Below are 13,146 nucleotides of genomic sequence, written 5' to 3'. Positions count from 1 at the left end.
CAGCCAAGTCCTCCACAGAGTGGTCAGAAACGGGGAGCACCTGGGATGCGGGTGGGCCCGTGCACCAGACCAGAACACAGAGCCACCCCCTCGCCTGCCCTCTGGTGAGGCTGGACACCACGAGCTCTCGGAACACCCCAGCCTCACGGGACCGTAGCTGCGGTCCAGCCCGGGACCCGGACAGGGCTGAGGAGTGAGGAGAAAACCCAGGCCTGGCATTCCCTTTCGGAGCCCTCGGAATTCCCAAGCTTCATTACCATGCCCGAGCTGGCCAGTACCTGGATCCCAGCATCCCACTGGACCCATGGAGCCCATACCCCACGCCGGGCATAAATCCCAGCCGGCACAGCCCCTGGGAGTCACCAGGAGTGGAAACTCGGAAAGGGCAAAACTAATGGGCATGTTTTGCCAGAGGAAAGAAGAAAACAAAAAGCCTGTTGCCGCTGAGCAGAGAGCAGGCCAAGGTTCTCCTGTGGAGGGGGCTCCCGGGCACTGGGCAGCCCATGGGCGGGCAGGAGGGCGGCTGGAGGACGCTTGGACCTGCCTCCCGGGATTGGTAATCACCAGACGAGGCAGAGTCAGGCCAGAAGAGCCCAGCAAGGCAGTAGAGAGGGACAGGCGTGAGGGCCAAAACCACAAGGCTCCAGCTCTACCACCCCCCCAGGTTTCTCGGGGTCTTCCCGGCCCCCATGGCCACTCAGGGAATAGCGATCGCATATGTGAAGGGTGGACGGACTGATTCCCGGAGTGGGATCGCCTCTGGGGCACCAGGAAGACGAGTCCCAGCCAGCTCCACCACGGCAACCCAGGGCCACATTTGCATCTGATTTGCAAGTCCCTGAGCGATGGCCAGGGCTTCCGGCTGGCCATCCCCGAGCTGGCATGGTCTGAAACGCAGCAGGCCTGCGGCTCTGGCAACCCCAGTGGGCGTCAAGGCACCCATCTTTGCTCATGGTTCCTCCCCACAAGTTCAAAGTCAGAGTCGCAGAGCCCAGCCCCCCGGGGAGGGGCAGGACACACCTGCCCGTGGCACCCAGGGTGAGGGTGAGCCAGGGACGTTGACTCTGGCCTGGCACACGCAGGAGGAGCAGCCGCCAGCATTCCCCTTCTCGGCCATTCTCGGGGCCCGCAGCCTCAGCCAGTACCCTAAGAGTCACCCATCAACTTGACAAACACCCAGCCTCTCTGGGCTGGTTCCCTTGGGATCGCAAGAGAATAACAAATAATGACCCATATTTGGTGAGTCACCTGGGTGGCAAACCCCACCCCCAACCCCCACCCCAAGAACTGCCACTTTGACACCTGCAGGGCAGTGCCAGCCCATGCACTAGCCGTCCCAGGCATGACTTGCCTTAAGCAGGTGGCTGTTTCCAAGTCTGGACCAAAAGCACCTGCGAGTTCTCCCCTAGAGGAGGGTCCTGCCTGGGATGGACGTGGCCCCAGAGAGCCTAACAGGTCATCTCAGGCCTCCTCCTGCCACAGGTACGCTCAGAGCAGAGCAGCAGGCTCCAGGCACACACAGCTGGGCTTGCTGCTCCCAGAGACAAAACCCAGGAAGGGCCTGGGGTGCAGACCCAGGAGTGGTGTGTGATGGGGCTTGGGCCCCACCTGAAATGCGTGCATGGCTGCGGCACCATTCAACACTGTACAGTGGCAATGCTGGGAAGATTCTTAAAGGCTGGTGATTCCAGACTCTGTTTCACAGGTGGGAAGGCTGAGACCCAGAGCCGAGTGAGCAGCGAGTGAGCCGCAAAGCCAGGAAGAAAACAGAGGCCCTGGGCCAGAGCGCTTTCCTTGGGCCTGCATGGTTTTCACAGTCACCTACAGCGCTTTCTTCCCACTGAGAGGGGCGAGTCTAGAGCCTACACAGCCCCTACCCTGAGGAGGACCCCCCAACTGGCCAACCGTAGCTCCCACCCACAATTCCCAGTGGTATCTTGGGCGTCAGGAGCAGCTACCTTTGCATCCCAAGGGGCTGGGGCTCGAAGTCCATTCCAATGTGCAGCACTGGGGTCGGGCGGGCTCCCCTTGGAAAGGAGGGGCCAGGGGCCGTAGCAGCTGGGAGACCGGTGGGGATACCGAGAGGGTCTCTGCCTTCAGTCGGGAGGGTCCGTGAGCCTGGCAAAAGGAGAAAGGAAAACCGAAGGTGAGGCCACAGTCGACACCCACAAAGACCACCCACGCAGAGGAAAACGGAGGGAAGGTTCCAGCACCTTGCACAGTAACCGGCCAGCGTGTTCAGATTCTCACGCCCTCCCTGTGTCGCCACTCGGCAGGTGGCATGGCCCTGCATCAAAGTGCTCTCCGCACAATTATTAGCCGATTGCTATGCAGTTGGAACTCCTAATGAAGGAATCAAACGAGCAGAAATAGCCGACCAATGAGGTACCACCCCAGGTAAAAATCACACCCGAGGCTTGGCACCCGGGGTGAACGGTCAGCTGACAAGGGAGCACGCCAACACTGGAAACCAGGCTTGGCCCGTGCAACCGAACCAGCGCCTCAGCTCCCCCCACCCCTGCTCCCGCCAGACGTTCCCTCTGCCGCTCCAGCTGCTCCCATGACCCCCCGCTGGCCTGATGGGAGTCTCTAAAAATGGAATCAACAGGTGTCCCTGCTGATGCCCAGGGTGGTGAGTTTGGCTTCTCTTTTCCTCGCCCCCTCTCCACTTTGGTAGTGTGCTGCTTCGTCTTCTAGAAAAGAAAAGTATGTGCACTCCCTGAAAGGGGGCTGCTGAGATTCACCAGTGATAGGTGTCGGGCCAAACAATGTGGCCCAAGAAAGTTGGTGCCCTGCTCCGGCAACCTTTGTATCAATTTAAGCAAATATTGTGGTGTTTCCATGGCGATTCCTGTTTTGAATATCCACTTCACTCACTTTTTAAAGGGCTTTTCCTGTTTGCGTTTCAACTTCAAACCTGTAAATATTTTCAGCCTTTTTAGAAAAATGAGCGCATGTGCGTGCAAACACAGACGCAGCGCCTGACCGCGGCATGCCACCTCCCCGACCTGGAGGTCGAGGCCCACGGGGGCGAATGTTGGGGAGCGGGGCACGGGGAACCCAGAGGAGGCAGCCATCCGTTCCCAAGCCCACCCTGCCCGGGGAGCTGGAATCAGGGAAGGGGGCAGCTGAAATTCAGTCATTCCTTGCCCCCTTGCCCAGGCAGCATCCCCCGTGGCTGTGTGTACCCGAGCGAGTGCGTGAGCGGGATCGGCCCTGACTCCATGGGATGGCACGGTGTGGGCGGCTGCCGGGCAGGTTCTCCGGCGGGACCTGCCCTTGGAGTCCCCCGGACCTCCCGGGAGGGAGTGAACCCCTCCTCTCCTGCCTTCCAAGTTCGGGCCGTGAGGGAAGGGGCGCTGGGGCTTTGAAGGCCAGGGCTCCCAGCAACAGCGACACCCCACCTCGGCGGCGGGACGATGCCACCGGGACAGGCTCCAGCGGGGAAGCCGGCAGGAATGGAAGGCGACAGCGGTCATGGGCTCGGATTAGCCCAGCTCCCACCCCACCCTCAGCCCCATACAGGGTTAACGGCGGGTTTCCTGGTTTCCATGGATTCCAGCCAGGGCCCTAATGTGAGTTTCGTGTGATTTGGGGGAAGTGGATTTCCTTTGTTTTCCAGTTTGGGAATATTTTTTTCTTTAAAAAAGAGGAAAAAACACTTTAATGGGAACTTCAGGGCCACTGGGAGACATACTCCTCTGGGCTCTGACCCTCCCTGCTGGCTGGTCCAGGCTCCCTCGCAGCGCTGGGCAGCCCTCCCCCCACAAAAAAAACAACTCCAAGTTTGAGGAAGGGGTGGCCTGGGACCTCCTCTGGCTTCCTGCCCCAGAGCACCCTTGTGCTGGGCTCGCCCCTCCAACAGCCCTTCGGAACGACCCCCGCCCAGAGGCCGGCTTTGCGGAAGGGACTGACACATTTCCCAGAGGCAAGGTCAAGGTAGCCACCTCCAGCTCCTGGCACCTGACGCCTCCTGGCAAGGAGCTGGAAAGCTTGGAGGCTGGCCCCGCACACGGCGAACGACACCAGAGCCCTAGCACCCAGCTCGGAGGCGGGGAAGAGAGCCGCTCCGGCCGCAGGCAGAGCTCTTCGTCAGAGGGGCCTGGTGGGGGCAGAGCAGTTTCTCAACTCTGGCAACAAGAGCAACTGACGGAGGGTGTGGCCAGGCCGCCGCCTCCTTCTCAGCTTTGCCCATTCCTGCCATCCCACAGCCCTGCTGGGGCGCGGCCTTCCTTCGGGGCTGTCCCGACCAAATGGCCTGACCCATTTACCAAATGGGGCCCAGGCCCGGGGGCTTTCTGGGCGCTGGGCCATCCCACAGCGCAGGCCAGGGCGGCCACGGCCCAGGGGAACGGGTCTCGTTGACCACAAGCTGCAGGGTGAAGAGGCGAGAAGCCGCGTGGGGTTACAGAGAGAACACTGGCCAGGTCTGCGGACCCTTCATCAGCCACTGAACCCCCTGTGGACACGGACAGGCCACCTAAGCTCCCGCGGGCTCAGCGTCCTTGTGGGGCTCCCGCCTCGCAGGCTGAGGGGAGGACCAACAAGAGAAGGGACAGGGTATTAACAAGTGCTCCAGAAGTGTCCCTGATCCTCACCACCATCTTCTTCCCAGTCTCAAGGCAACCTTCTAGAATCCACCCTGAGCAGGCCATACACCCCTCCCCTCCAATCCTCACACAGCCTTTGTCAGCACCGGACTAAAGTCATTTGTTCACGGGTCTGTCTCCACCACTGGTCTTTAACTCCTCAGAGGCAGGGGCCACGTCTTCATCACCTGGGCGTCCCCCTAGCCCACCTGGGCGTCTGTGGAACGGAACGCGTCCCTGACTTCGTGTCAAGGGTCAGAGGACTGGCCTGGCACAGGCTCGTCCTCTGACCCTTGGCTCGCCCCCCGCATGCTCCCTTCTGCTGAGTTGCCCCAATTCTCCACCTGCACCTTGGCCTCCCTGCCTCCTCCAGGAACAGGGCGAACGAGGAACCTACTGGTTTGGGGGACCGTCTGGCCACCTGACCCTCTCCCAGTGGACTCCAATAAAAACGGGCCGAGCGCCTACGGTGCACCAAGGAGCCTCTGGGAGCGGAGGGCACACCTGAAGAGTGGTTTCACGGCTGCCAGCAGGGCCTAGGACTTACACTCTTAATTAACGCCTTCTACCTGCCAAGCACGGCATGTGCGTGATCTCGTGGAATCTTTATGACGCTCTAAGGTGGGGGCGATTCTGGTCCCATTTATATGTTAGGGAGGGCAGGCCCCGAGGCAGGAAGTGACTAGCTACAGGTCAGACAGCTCGCAGGTGCTGGAGCCAGGTGGTGGCCAGGGACGGACGGGCTTTGAGGCCAACTCCCTTAACAGCTCGTCCTCCTCCCCTCCAAGTGATCTCAGCAACTGCCCCTGCCCTATGCCATCTCCCCTCAGGAACCTCAGTTCGCCGGCCCTCAAAGCAGGTCCCCGGCAAATCCCCCCGAGACGCCAGAGAGCGCTCAGAGGTTACAACCAGATGAAGCTGGCTGGGCCCATGGCAACGCACCTAGCGAGCAGGGAGGCGCGCGAGCCCACCTGGTCATCGGGGCCCCATGTGGGCACGGCCTCCTGGGGGAGGAAGGGGCTGAGCCGCCCACGGCCAAGGAGGCCGCCCAGGAGAGGGCTGCTCTCAGGCCATTTTGTCCACTTCTGCTCTCCAGGCGAGGGTAAGCAATCGGGCTGTCCTCCGGGGGTGCAGAGATTCCAGCTGCCTCCCCGGCACTGGGACCTCCCACGGCCGTGACCATCTGCCTCAGAGACCCAGGGCTGGGGAGCAGGACCCCACGGAGTCCCCGACTTTAATCTGGGTGACGTGTGTGCAGGGAGAAGGGCAGCCATCGTCTCCCCCAAAGAGAGAAGACACTGGGAGGGGGAGGGATGCACACCCAAGAGGATCAAGAGGTGGAAGAGCGGGCCGGGGCGGGCAGAGGACAGAGGCCCAGCGCGATTTCATCAACCGCCCGGCGCAGAAACAAACACACAGACCAGCCTATTGCCCAACTTTGGGGCTGTATGGAAAAAAAAAACACAACAATAAAAAAATCCACATCTTAATACAAAAATCCTACGATGTGTTGTGGCACGAAAGTGTTTTTCACTGCATTTTTCATCTGTGATCTCACACGGCCTACGTCGGGGACGCCCAGCGCAGTGGGGGTTTGACGGTACACAAAGAGCAAACACAGAGTTCACCCGAACCAGGGCAATAAACATTCGGACGGGCCCACGCGGGCATCGCGGGGCTGCAGGTGGCCCCGAGACGGCTACCTTGGTTCCATGAGTGGGCTCCTTTAGATTTCGAGGGCAGGGATAGGTGGGGACGAGCACCGCTCTGCTGGAAGGGGCCGTGGGGTTCCGCATTCTCAGAACTGCTCCGGCGGAACCCGCGGGCAGCTGCTTACGTGGCCTGCCGCTCCTCGGGTGCTGCCTGGCTGCCGACAGGGGCCAGAGGGGGACCCACACCCCAGAGGCCCTTCCTGCCTGTCACTCACCCCACAGTTCCCCTCCCCCTTTAATTGTTGGATGAGTTTATACAGCTCTGTGCCAAAAACAATCAACTCTAGGGAAAGGAGCTACACAAAAAAGGGCGTGTCGCCAGAGGGAGCCGGATATCCATGGAAACCACCACCTCTTCACAGTAGCCTGGGTGAAGCCAGGGCCAGGTGGACGGGGTGGGGGCGGGGAGACAACACTCTAGCCAGAGCAGGGCCCCAGAAAAGGCCAAGGTCACGGGTGACCCACAGGAGCCGAGCACAGCATGCAGGGCGGGGAAGTGGAGTCGGGCCCCAGACCGACCAAAGACCACCCCAAGGACAGGGCTGATGGAAACCCCACCGCCCCAGCCACCCACACACATTACTACACCGGGTCCCCAGGGTGGCCAGCCATAGTGGTCAGGAGCTTGAGTTTGATATGACTCCTAGCTCTGCCACTCATGGGCTGTGTGGTCCCAGGCAAATTACTTTACCTCTCTGTGCCTCCATTTCCCCATCAGTAAAATGAAGATAATAATCTTTCTTCCCACACACGGTTGTGGAAAATTAAATGGCTTATGATGCGTAATGTGCTGGGAAAAGTTCCTGGTACATAGTGTGTAATGTAAGTATTTGTTAAATAAAAGAAAATAAATCAAAAAGCCAAAGCGAAGAGAAGGAGGCAAATGTTTCCAGACTCTGCCACAGTAGAGGAAGAAAATAGCAATAGTCCATGGTTATTGAGCACTGGGCGCTAGGGATTTTACTCCACTATACATGTGACATCACGAGAGCCCAAGGAGGTGGGTTATTACTTCAATTTGATGTTTGAAGAACTGACTCAGGGCTGTGACTCACTGGAGGTCACACACACTGGCGAGTGATCTGAGCCCAGGGCTGTCAGGGCCCCTGACCTACAATTGCTCTTGGCAAAGAGAGAGGCGGCAAAGAGCCGGGGGGGGGGTGGTGGCGGGATTTAAGGATATTCTCCTTCTGGACTGGACTTGGGCAGATGCACAGCCCGGAATACTTCTTCCCAAACTTACAAAGGAGAACAGAAACCCCATGACCTGGGAAAGAACGAGCTTCAAGGGAAAGACAGAGCGGCCAACAGGCCAAGGTACCCACCTCCCCAAGGAGTTCCCATCCTAGTCCTGACCCCAGGAGACCCTCCCGGGCAGGAGGGCCCTAGAAGGAGGCCCAGCAGAGCTTGGGGCCCACCTCTCAGCAGGGGAGGCCTGAACCCCTGGTAAAGGTCCTATTTCCTGACTGTGAACCACCTGCCTCTGTGCCTTCCCTGAATGCAGGTAGATCCCCGAAGGGACAGGGCACCGGCGAGCGGGGCGTCCCCTCTGGCCAGGCCCAGGAGGCCTAAGAGGCAGGAGGGCCCCAAGAGGTTTGGCCCTCGCCCACTCGGAGAGGCCAAGCAGGCTTGGTGGCTCAGCCTTTTCTGCCATCGACCACCCAAACTCATTCAGATATTTCCTCTCTCGCTTTTTAAAAAAAATTTAATGTTCTCTATAATTCATCCATTCCAGACGATAATCGATAGAGCCTGTAATGAAAATCTGAGCCATATTTTATGACCCGCTGCGAGCAGAAAGGGCCACATCAGCAGGTCCGGTTTCGTTGCCCCCTATCTGTCTTGTCCACTGCCCGGGGTTCAGTCCCCTGCGGCCCTGCCCACTGCCCTCGACCCAGAGCACTGCCCGGGCTAGCGATGGAGGCACGGATGGCCCAGCTGGACGGGAGGCCCAGGCCACAACCCCAGCACCCTGGCACCCCGACGCTCTGCCACCATCACGGGACAGCCACTCGCTGGTGAGCTCTTCCTGGAGCCGCCCCCACCCCGCCTGGGACACCGGCACCCCCACCCTGAAATCTCACAACCATCTTCAGGCAGGGCCTTTTCCAGAAGCTTGAAGACCTGCGCCGGGATCTGGAGGCCCCCCACTGTGGCACCCTCCCACCCCCACCCAGAAGGGCCTCCTTGCTCCTGGGGGGCTCTATGGGGGGCTCACAGGTGCACGGGGCCCTGTGGTCAGGGAAGGCAGAGCCACGACTCTTCGCGCTACCTCGAGCAAGTCGCTCCTCCTCCTGGTCTCGGGCCCCGAGGCGAGGCCTGGGACAGCGACGCCTGCCCAGCAGGGCTGACTGGAGCCCAGAGCGGGAAAGCAGAGCCCCGCCCCCTGCCCTGGTACCACCTCCGGGAGCCAATCAGCAGGCGAGGAGCTGCTCCTCCCAGAGTGCCTCACTGCCTGGCACCAATCAGAGCACGCCACGCGTCTGTGCCCGGGACTGGGCATCCCCAGCGGGTCCAATCAGAGCTCAGAGGATGCTCCCACATGTCGGGAACAGGAGCTCAAAGCGATGAGAAAAGTGTGATGCGGCCACATCCCGGTCTACCCAGCCACAAAGACATTTTCCAGCAGCAGGACACCGCAATGTGAAAAAGTCCACTAGAACTTCCTGCGCTGATGGAATGGCTCTGTATCTGCGCTGTCCACCGCGGCTGCCACGTGTGGCTAGTGTGACCAAGGAAGTGCATTTTTAATTTTAGTGCATTTAATTAATTTAAGTTTAAATAGCCACATGTGCCTAGGGGCCACTGTACTGGATGGTGCTGGTTTCAAGAGATAATCTCACGGATGGAAAAAGATCTTTCTTAATAAAAAAATTTAAAGCATATTATCCCGAGGCAGCAGAATAATCATTATTAACAAAATAACAAACAATTAATACGTACGTGTTCTGCGTGCCGAGCTCGGTGCTAAGTCTTTTTCATGTGTATCATCTCACTAGTCCTCACCTCCCACTCTCATGCCTGCCATCATTAGCCCCACTTTATAGACGAGGAAGTTGAGGTTCAGAAATGCTAAGTGGGAAGTGAATTTGGCTCAACTGATAGAGCATCAGCCTACTACATGGGAGTTCCAGGGTTCAAATCCAAGGCCTCCTGATCCATGTGGTGAGCTGGCCCAAGCACAGTGCTCATATGCGCAAGGAGTGCCATGCCATGCAGGGGTGTCCCCCACGCACAAGGAGTGCGCCCCTTAAGGAGAGCCGCCCTGCACGAAAGAAGTCATCCTGCCCAGGAATAGTGCTGCACACAAGAAGAGCTGATGCAGCAAGATGATGAAACAAAAAAGATGCAATTTCCCAGTGCCACTGACAAGAACACAAGTGGATACAGAAGAACATACAGCGAAAGGACACAGAAAGCAGTCAATGGGGGTGCGGGAAGGAAGAAATTAATTTTTTAAATAAATAAATAAATAAATCTTGGGGGGGGAACGCTAAGTAAGTTACCAAAGTCACGCTGCTAGGTGGCAAAGCTGGGGCTTGAAGCCAGGCCCTTCTGACCCCCTAATCCAAACTTCTAACTACAATACTATATTTTTTTGCTATGTTCTTTATACCTTATTGTATTTTCCAATGAGCCATTAGTGTGAGTTACAATCCAGAAGAAAAACATGTTTTTTAAAAGATCCTGAAAAGGGATGATTCCTTTTCCCCAGGGGAGGCATGTATGGAGAGGTTGCTGGGGCGGGTGACCAACTGGGCCTGCAACTGGTGGATGGAGAACGGAGCCAGTGGCCCGGTCACTACTCTCGTGGGTCCTCTGCTCCCGCTGCCCAGCTGCCCAACATCCAGGAGTACCCGAGTCCAGAGACAATGGTGGGCCTTGGATCTCGCAACCCCGGGCATCCAGTGGGATCCGGGTTGCTGCCAGCCCCACCCACCATCAGTTCCCGACAGGTTTCTCAGCAGTTTTGCAATCACCCTCCAAGTTGACGTCTTAAAGAAGGCAGCAGGCCATGGGACAGTCTGCAATAAAGAACGCACGCCTCTCACCTTAGCCCATCCTTTCTACACCTTCCAGAAGAGGCGATGCTCTTAGGGTAGCAAGAACGCTGGGCCAGCAACTCCGGCCCTGGGACCCATTGCCTGGCTCTCTGCAGCATGGAGAGGCATGTTTTCCCCAGGAGGTCCAGCCATGAGCTCCATTCACATCCTCTTGGGATCACATCCAGGTTCAGAGAAGGGGAACCAAAAAAAAAAAACCCTGGAAGGGTCAGTACCCAGCAAGCACTGAGCCCAGCTCGAAATGGAATTGGGGAAGATTCCAAGTTCAGTTTTTTATTTTTCCATAACACCAACTTGGGTGGGGGGCAGGGTAGATTGCCTCATTGGGTCTGGCCTCCATTTCAGCTTTTTTTTTTTTCCTGTTTTCTGAGATGTACAGATTGTTCCGGCTTCCCAGTGGGGGTGGGGGTGAGGCCAGATAAATGTCCTTACTTGGAGATTTTTTATTATTATTATTATGGATTTTTGGTTCCCTGATGTCTGCAGTTCTCTGTCATATCCCATCTACCTTAAGTTCCCCCTTGGATTTATGTATTTATTTTTGGGGTTGGTTTCAGGTGCTTCTAGTTTATCAAACAATCAGCCCTGCCAGGTATGCTGGGTGTTTCCAGAAATTACATCACAAAAAAATCATGCAATTAAAGTGTAAGGAAAAAAAAAACATAGCTGTTGCTTAATTTTGTATTTTAATTAGCGACTTATTGTAAAGGTAGACTTTTAAAATGGAGGCACCTCGGCAAAGCCAGTAAACAAGTTTTTCCTAATGAATTCAAGTCCCCTCTCCCCTCCTCCTCCACCCACTCAGCAGACCAAATGTCATCCTCCAGAATTTCGTGACCCTCATTTTTCTATTCCACTTCTTGATCCTTATCCAGCATATATTAAGAACACTCCTCCCACCCCAAATAAAATCAGGAGCCCTGGCCTGGGGACCCCCACGGGAGCACTAGCTGATAGGACTGCCCAAAGAAGCTTAGAGACGGGTGGCACCCGTGAGGACCCCAGCACCCCTGCCCCATCCCGGCCCCGCTTCACCACTGCCTGAGCCCATCTCCAGGGCCCAGAAATCCCGCTGCCCCCACAGTGCACTATTCTCAGGAAGGGAGAGAGGAAAAGGCTCGGTGCCATGCTGACAGCCAAGGCAACAGCAAGGAGGTGGGGCCGTGCAACACCTGGAACCCAGGTGAGCAGACCTGGAGAGAGAGGGAGGCTGGGCCGTGGGGAGAGCCAGGAGGCCTCTGGTTGCCTGGAGAAAGGAGGAGAAGGGGCATGGGAGGCAGCCCAGAGCCCGGGAAAGGGAAGCTGAACACAGAAGGGCACGTAACCACCGGGTTAAATGGCAGCTCAGAGAAAGAACACATGCATCAACTCCAGGAACCTTCTAGAAGTGTGGAGCAGGCTGCCCTCATTGGTCTAGGTGCCTCTGCTGGTCCAGCTTCCTGCCTCCACTCATCTAACCTCAGAGCTCAGGGGCAGGGAGGTGAGGCTAGTGTGTGTCCTTTTGCTTTCAACCTAGTTTCTGGAAGAGAAGGTCAGGGCCACGGCAGAGCTCCCCTGCTCTCCGTTCAGTCCCAGGGTGGGGCAGACAAGTCCCAGGAGCTCCCACGGAAGGGAAGAGCCCGGGAAACTGGCTCTGTCCACGTTGAGCCCGGACACTGCTCGGTGTCTCAACGTCCCCCCTCACTGGGTGCCCCAGAGGCCAGGTCAGCTTAGCAAGAGCAGGGTGTCCACACCTCCTCCCCAGCGCAGAGAGGCCATGGAGGAACAGGCTCGCCTGACAGTCTCTCTCCTTGGGCGAGCCAGGGTATCTGGCATAACGACAAGCATCGCATTGTCATTTTAGGTTGAAGATAAAGATGTACAGTGGGTGGGCTCAGGAAGGGCCACCGTTTACCTGCTCATCCCCATCTTGGCCCACCTCTCCAGAGGAGATATCCCTTGCCTCTCACCCCAAGCCCGATCTGGGACTGCTCCCCAACTTATACAGCAGGTGGCCTTGTGACCACAGTGAGGGCGGGGGAGGGGGGTGCTCCAGGAGGCTGTAGAACACCTGGCAGCAGAATCCGGGCCCCCCACTCACCAAGATTCCCCAAGAAAGGAAGCAGGAAAGGAAGGGAGAACCAAAGAGGGGAAGGGGGCGCCCCTCCATGTCATCTGCCCTGGTGGGAAGCTAGACCCAACCCGGCGGCAGATCCTGCTGGGTTCAGCTTCAGTCAGAAAGGAAAGCTCCCATCAAACGTCGGCTGGGCAGGGACGTGGGCACCGGGATTAGGAATCTGGAGAACCATCTGAGGAGCCCTGCTCGGGAAGACAGCAGCAGGATTTAGTGCCTTATCCCGGCTGTCTGGTAAACAGCCTGAGCCGTCCCCACACTCCGCGAGGCGGCCTCCGCTGCTCAGGTGTGCCGGCAACGGGCAGGTGTTGACAGCCGTGGGCAAAGACAGGAAGGGAGGGAGTGTGGACTGGGGGGGGAGCTGGCCTGGGAGGAGAGGATGGGTGCCGGCCAAGCCAGACAGTCAATGAGACAGCCGACAGGTGCAGGAAAGGGGGCGTGCAGGAGGGAGAAGAGAAAGGTGAGCCAGGGCTTCAGAAACTCAGGGAATGCCACCTTCACGTCCCAGGGGGCTCAGCGGGCCAGGACGACAAAATACCAACTGAGCCTCTTTTCTCCTGGCAAGGCCACAGGCTCCCCCAAACCAAGCAGGACAAAGCAGCCGGTGGGGGTCTGGCTTCCAGGGCTTACTGCGGCCAGACATGACAGCAGCCCTCTGCTGTGCTTCA

The 13,146-nt window shown here is 57.9% G+C and overlaps 1 protein-coding gene across 2 annotated transcripts in view; it reads right to left on the bottom strand.

Annotated features, from left to right (window-relative positions):
• The window catches only part of CASZ1 (castor zinc finger 1), a 145,083-nt gene that overhangs the window by 111,433 nt on the left and 20,504 nt on the right, over nt 1–13,146 (bottom strand). For both annotated transcript variants that reach the window (XM_071217789.1, XM_071217790.1), the window contains exon 2: nt 1,959–2,118. The gene's annotated coding sequence lies outside the window, so the exon portion shown is untranslated. The remainder of the gene's footprint in view (nt 1–1,958; nt 2,119–13,146) is intronic.

Source organism: Dasypus novemcinctus, chromosome 9 (assembly GCF_030445035.2).
Source record: "Dasypus novemcinctus isolate mDasNov1 chromosome 9, mDasNov1.1.hap2, whole genome shotgun sequence".
In the NCBI taxonomy this organism is placed as follows: domain Eukaryota; kingdom Metazoa; phylum Chordata; class Mammalia; order Cingulata; family Dasypodidae; genus Dasypus; species Dasypus novemcinctus.
The sequence above is the reverse complement of the archived record's forward strand: the minus strand, read 5'-3'. Positions and strand labels throughout refer to the sequence as shown.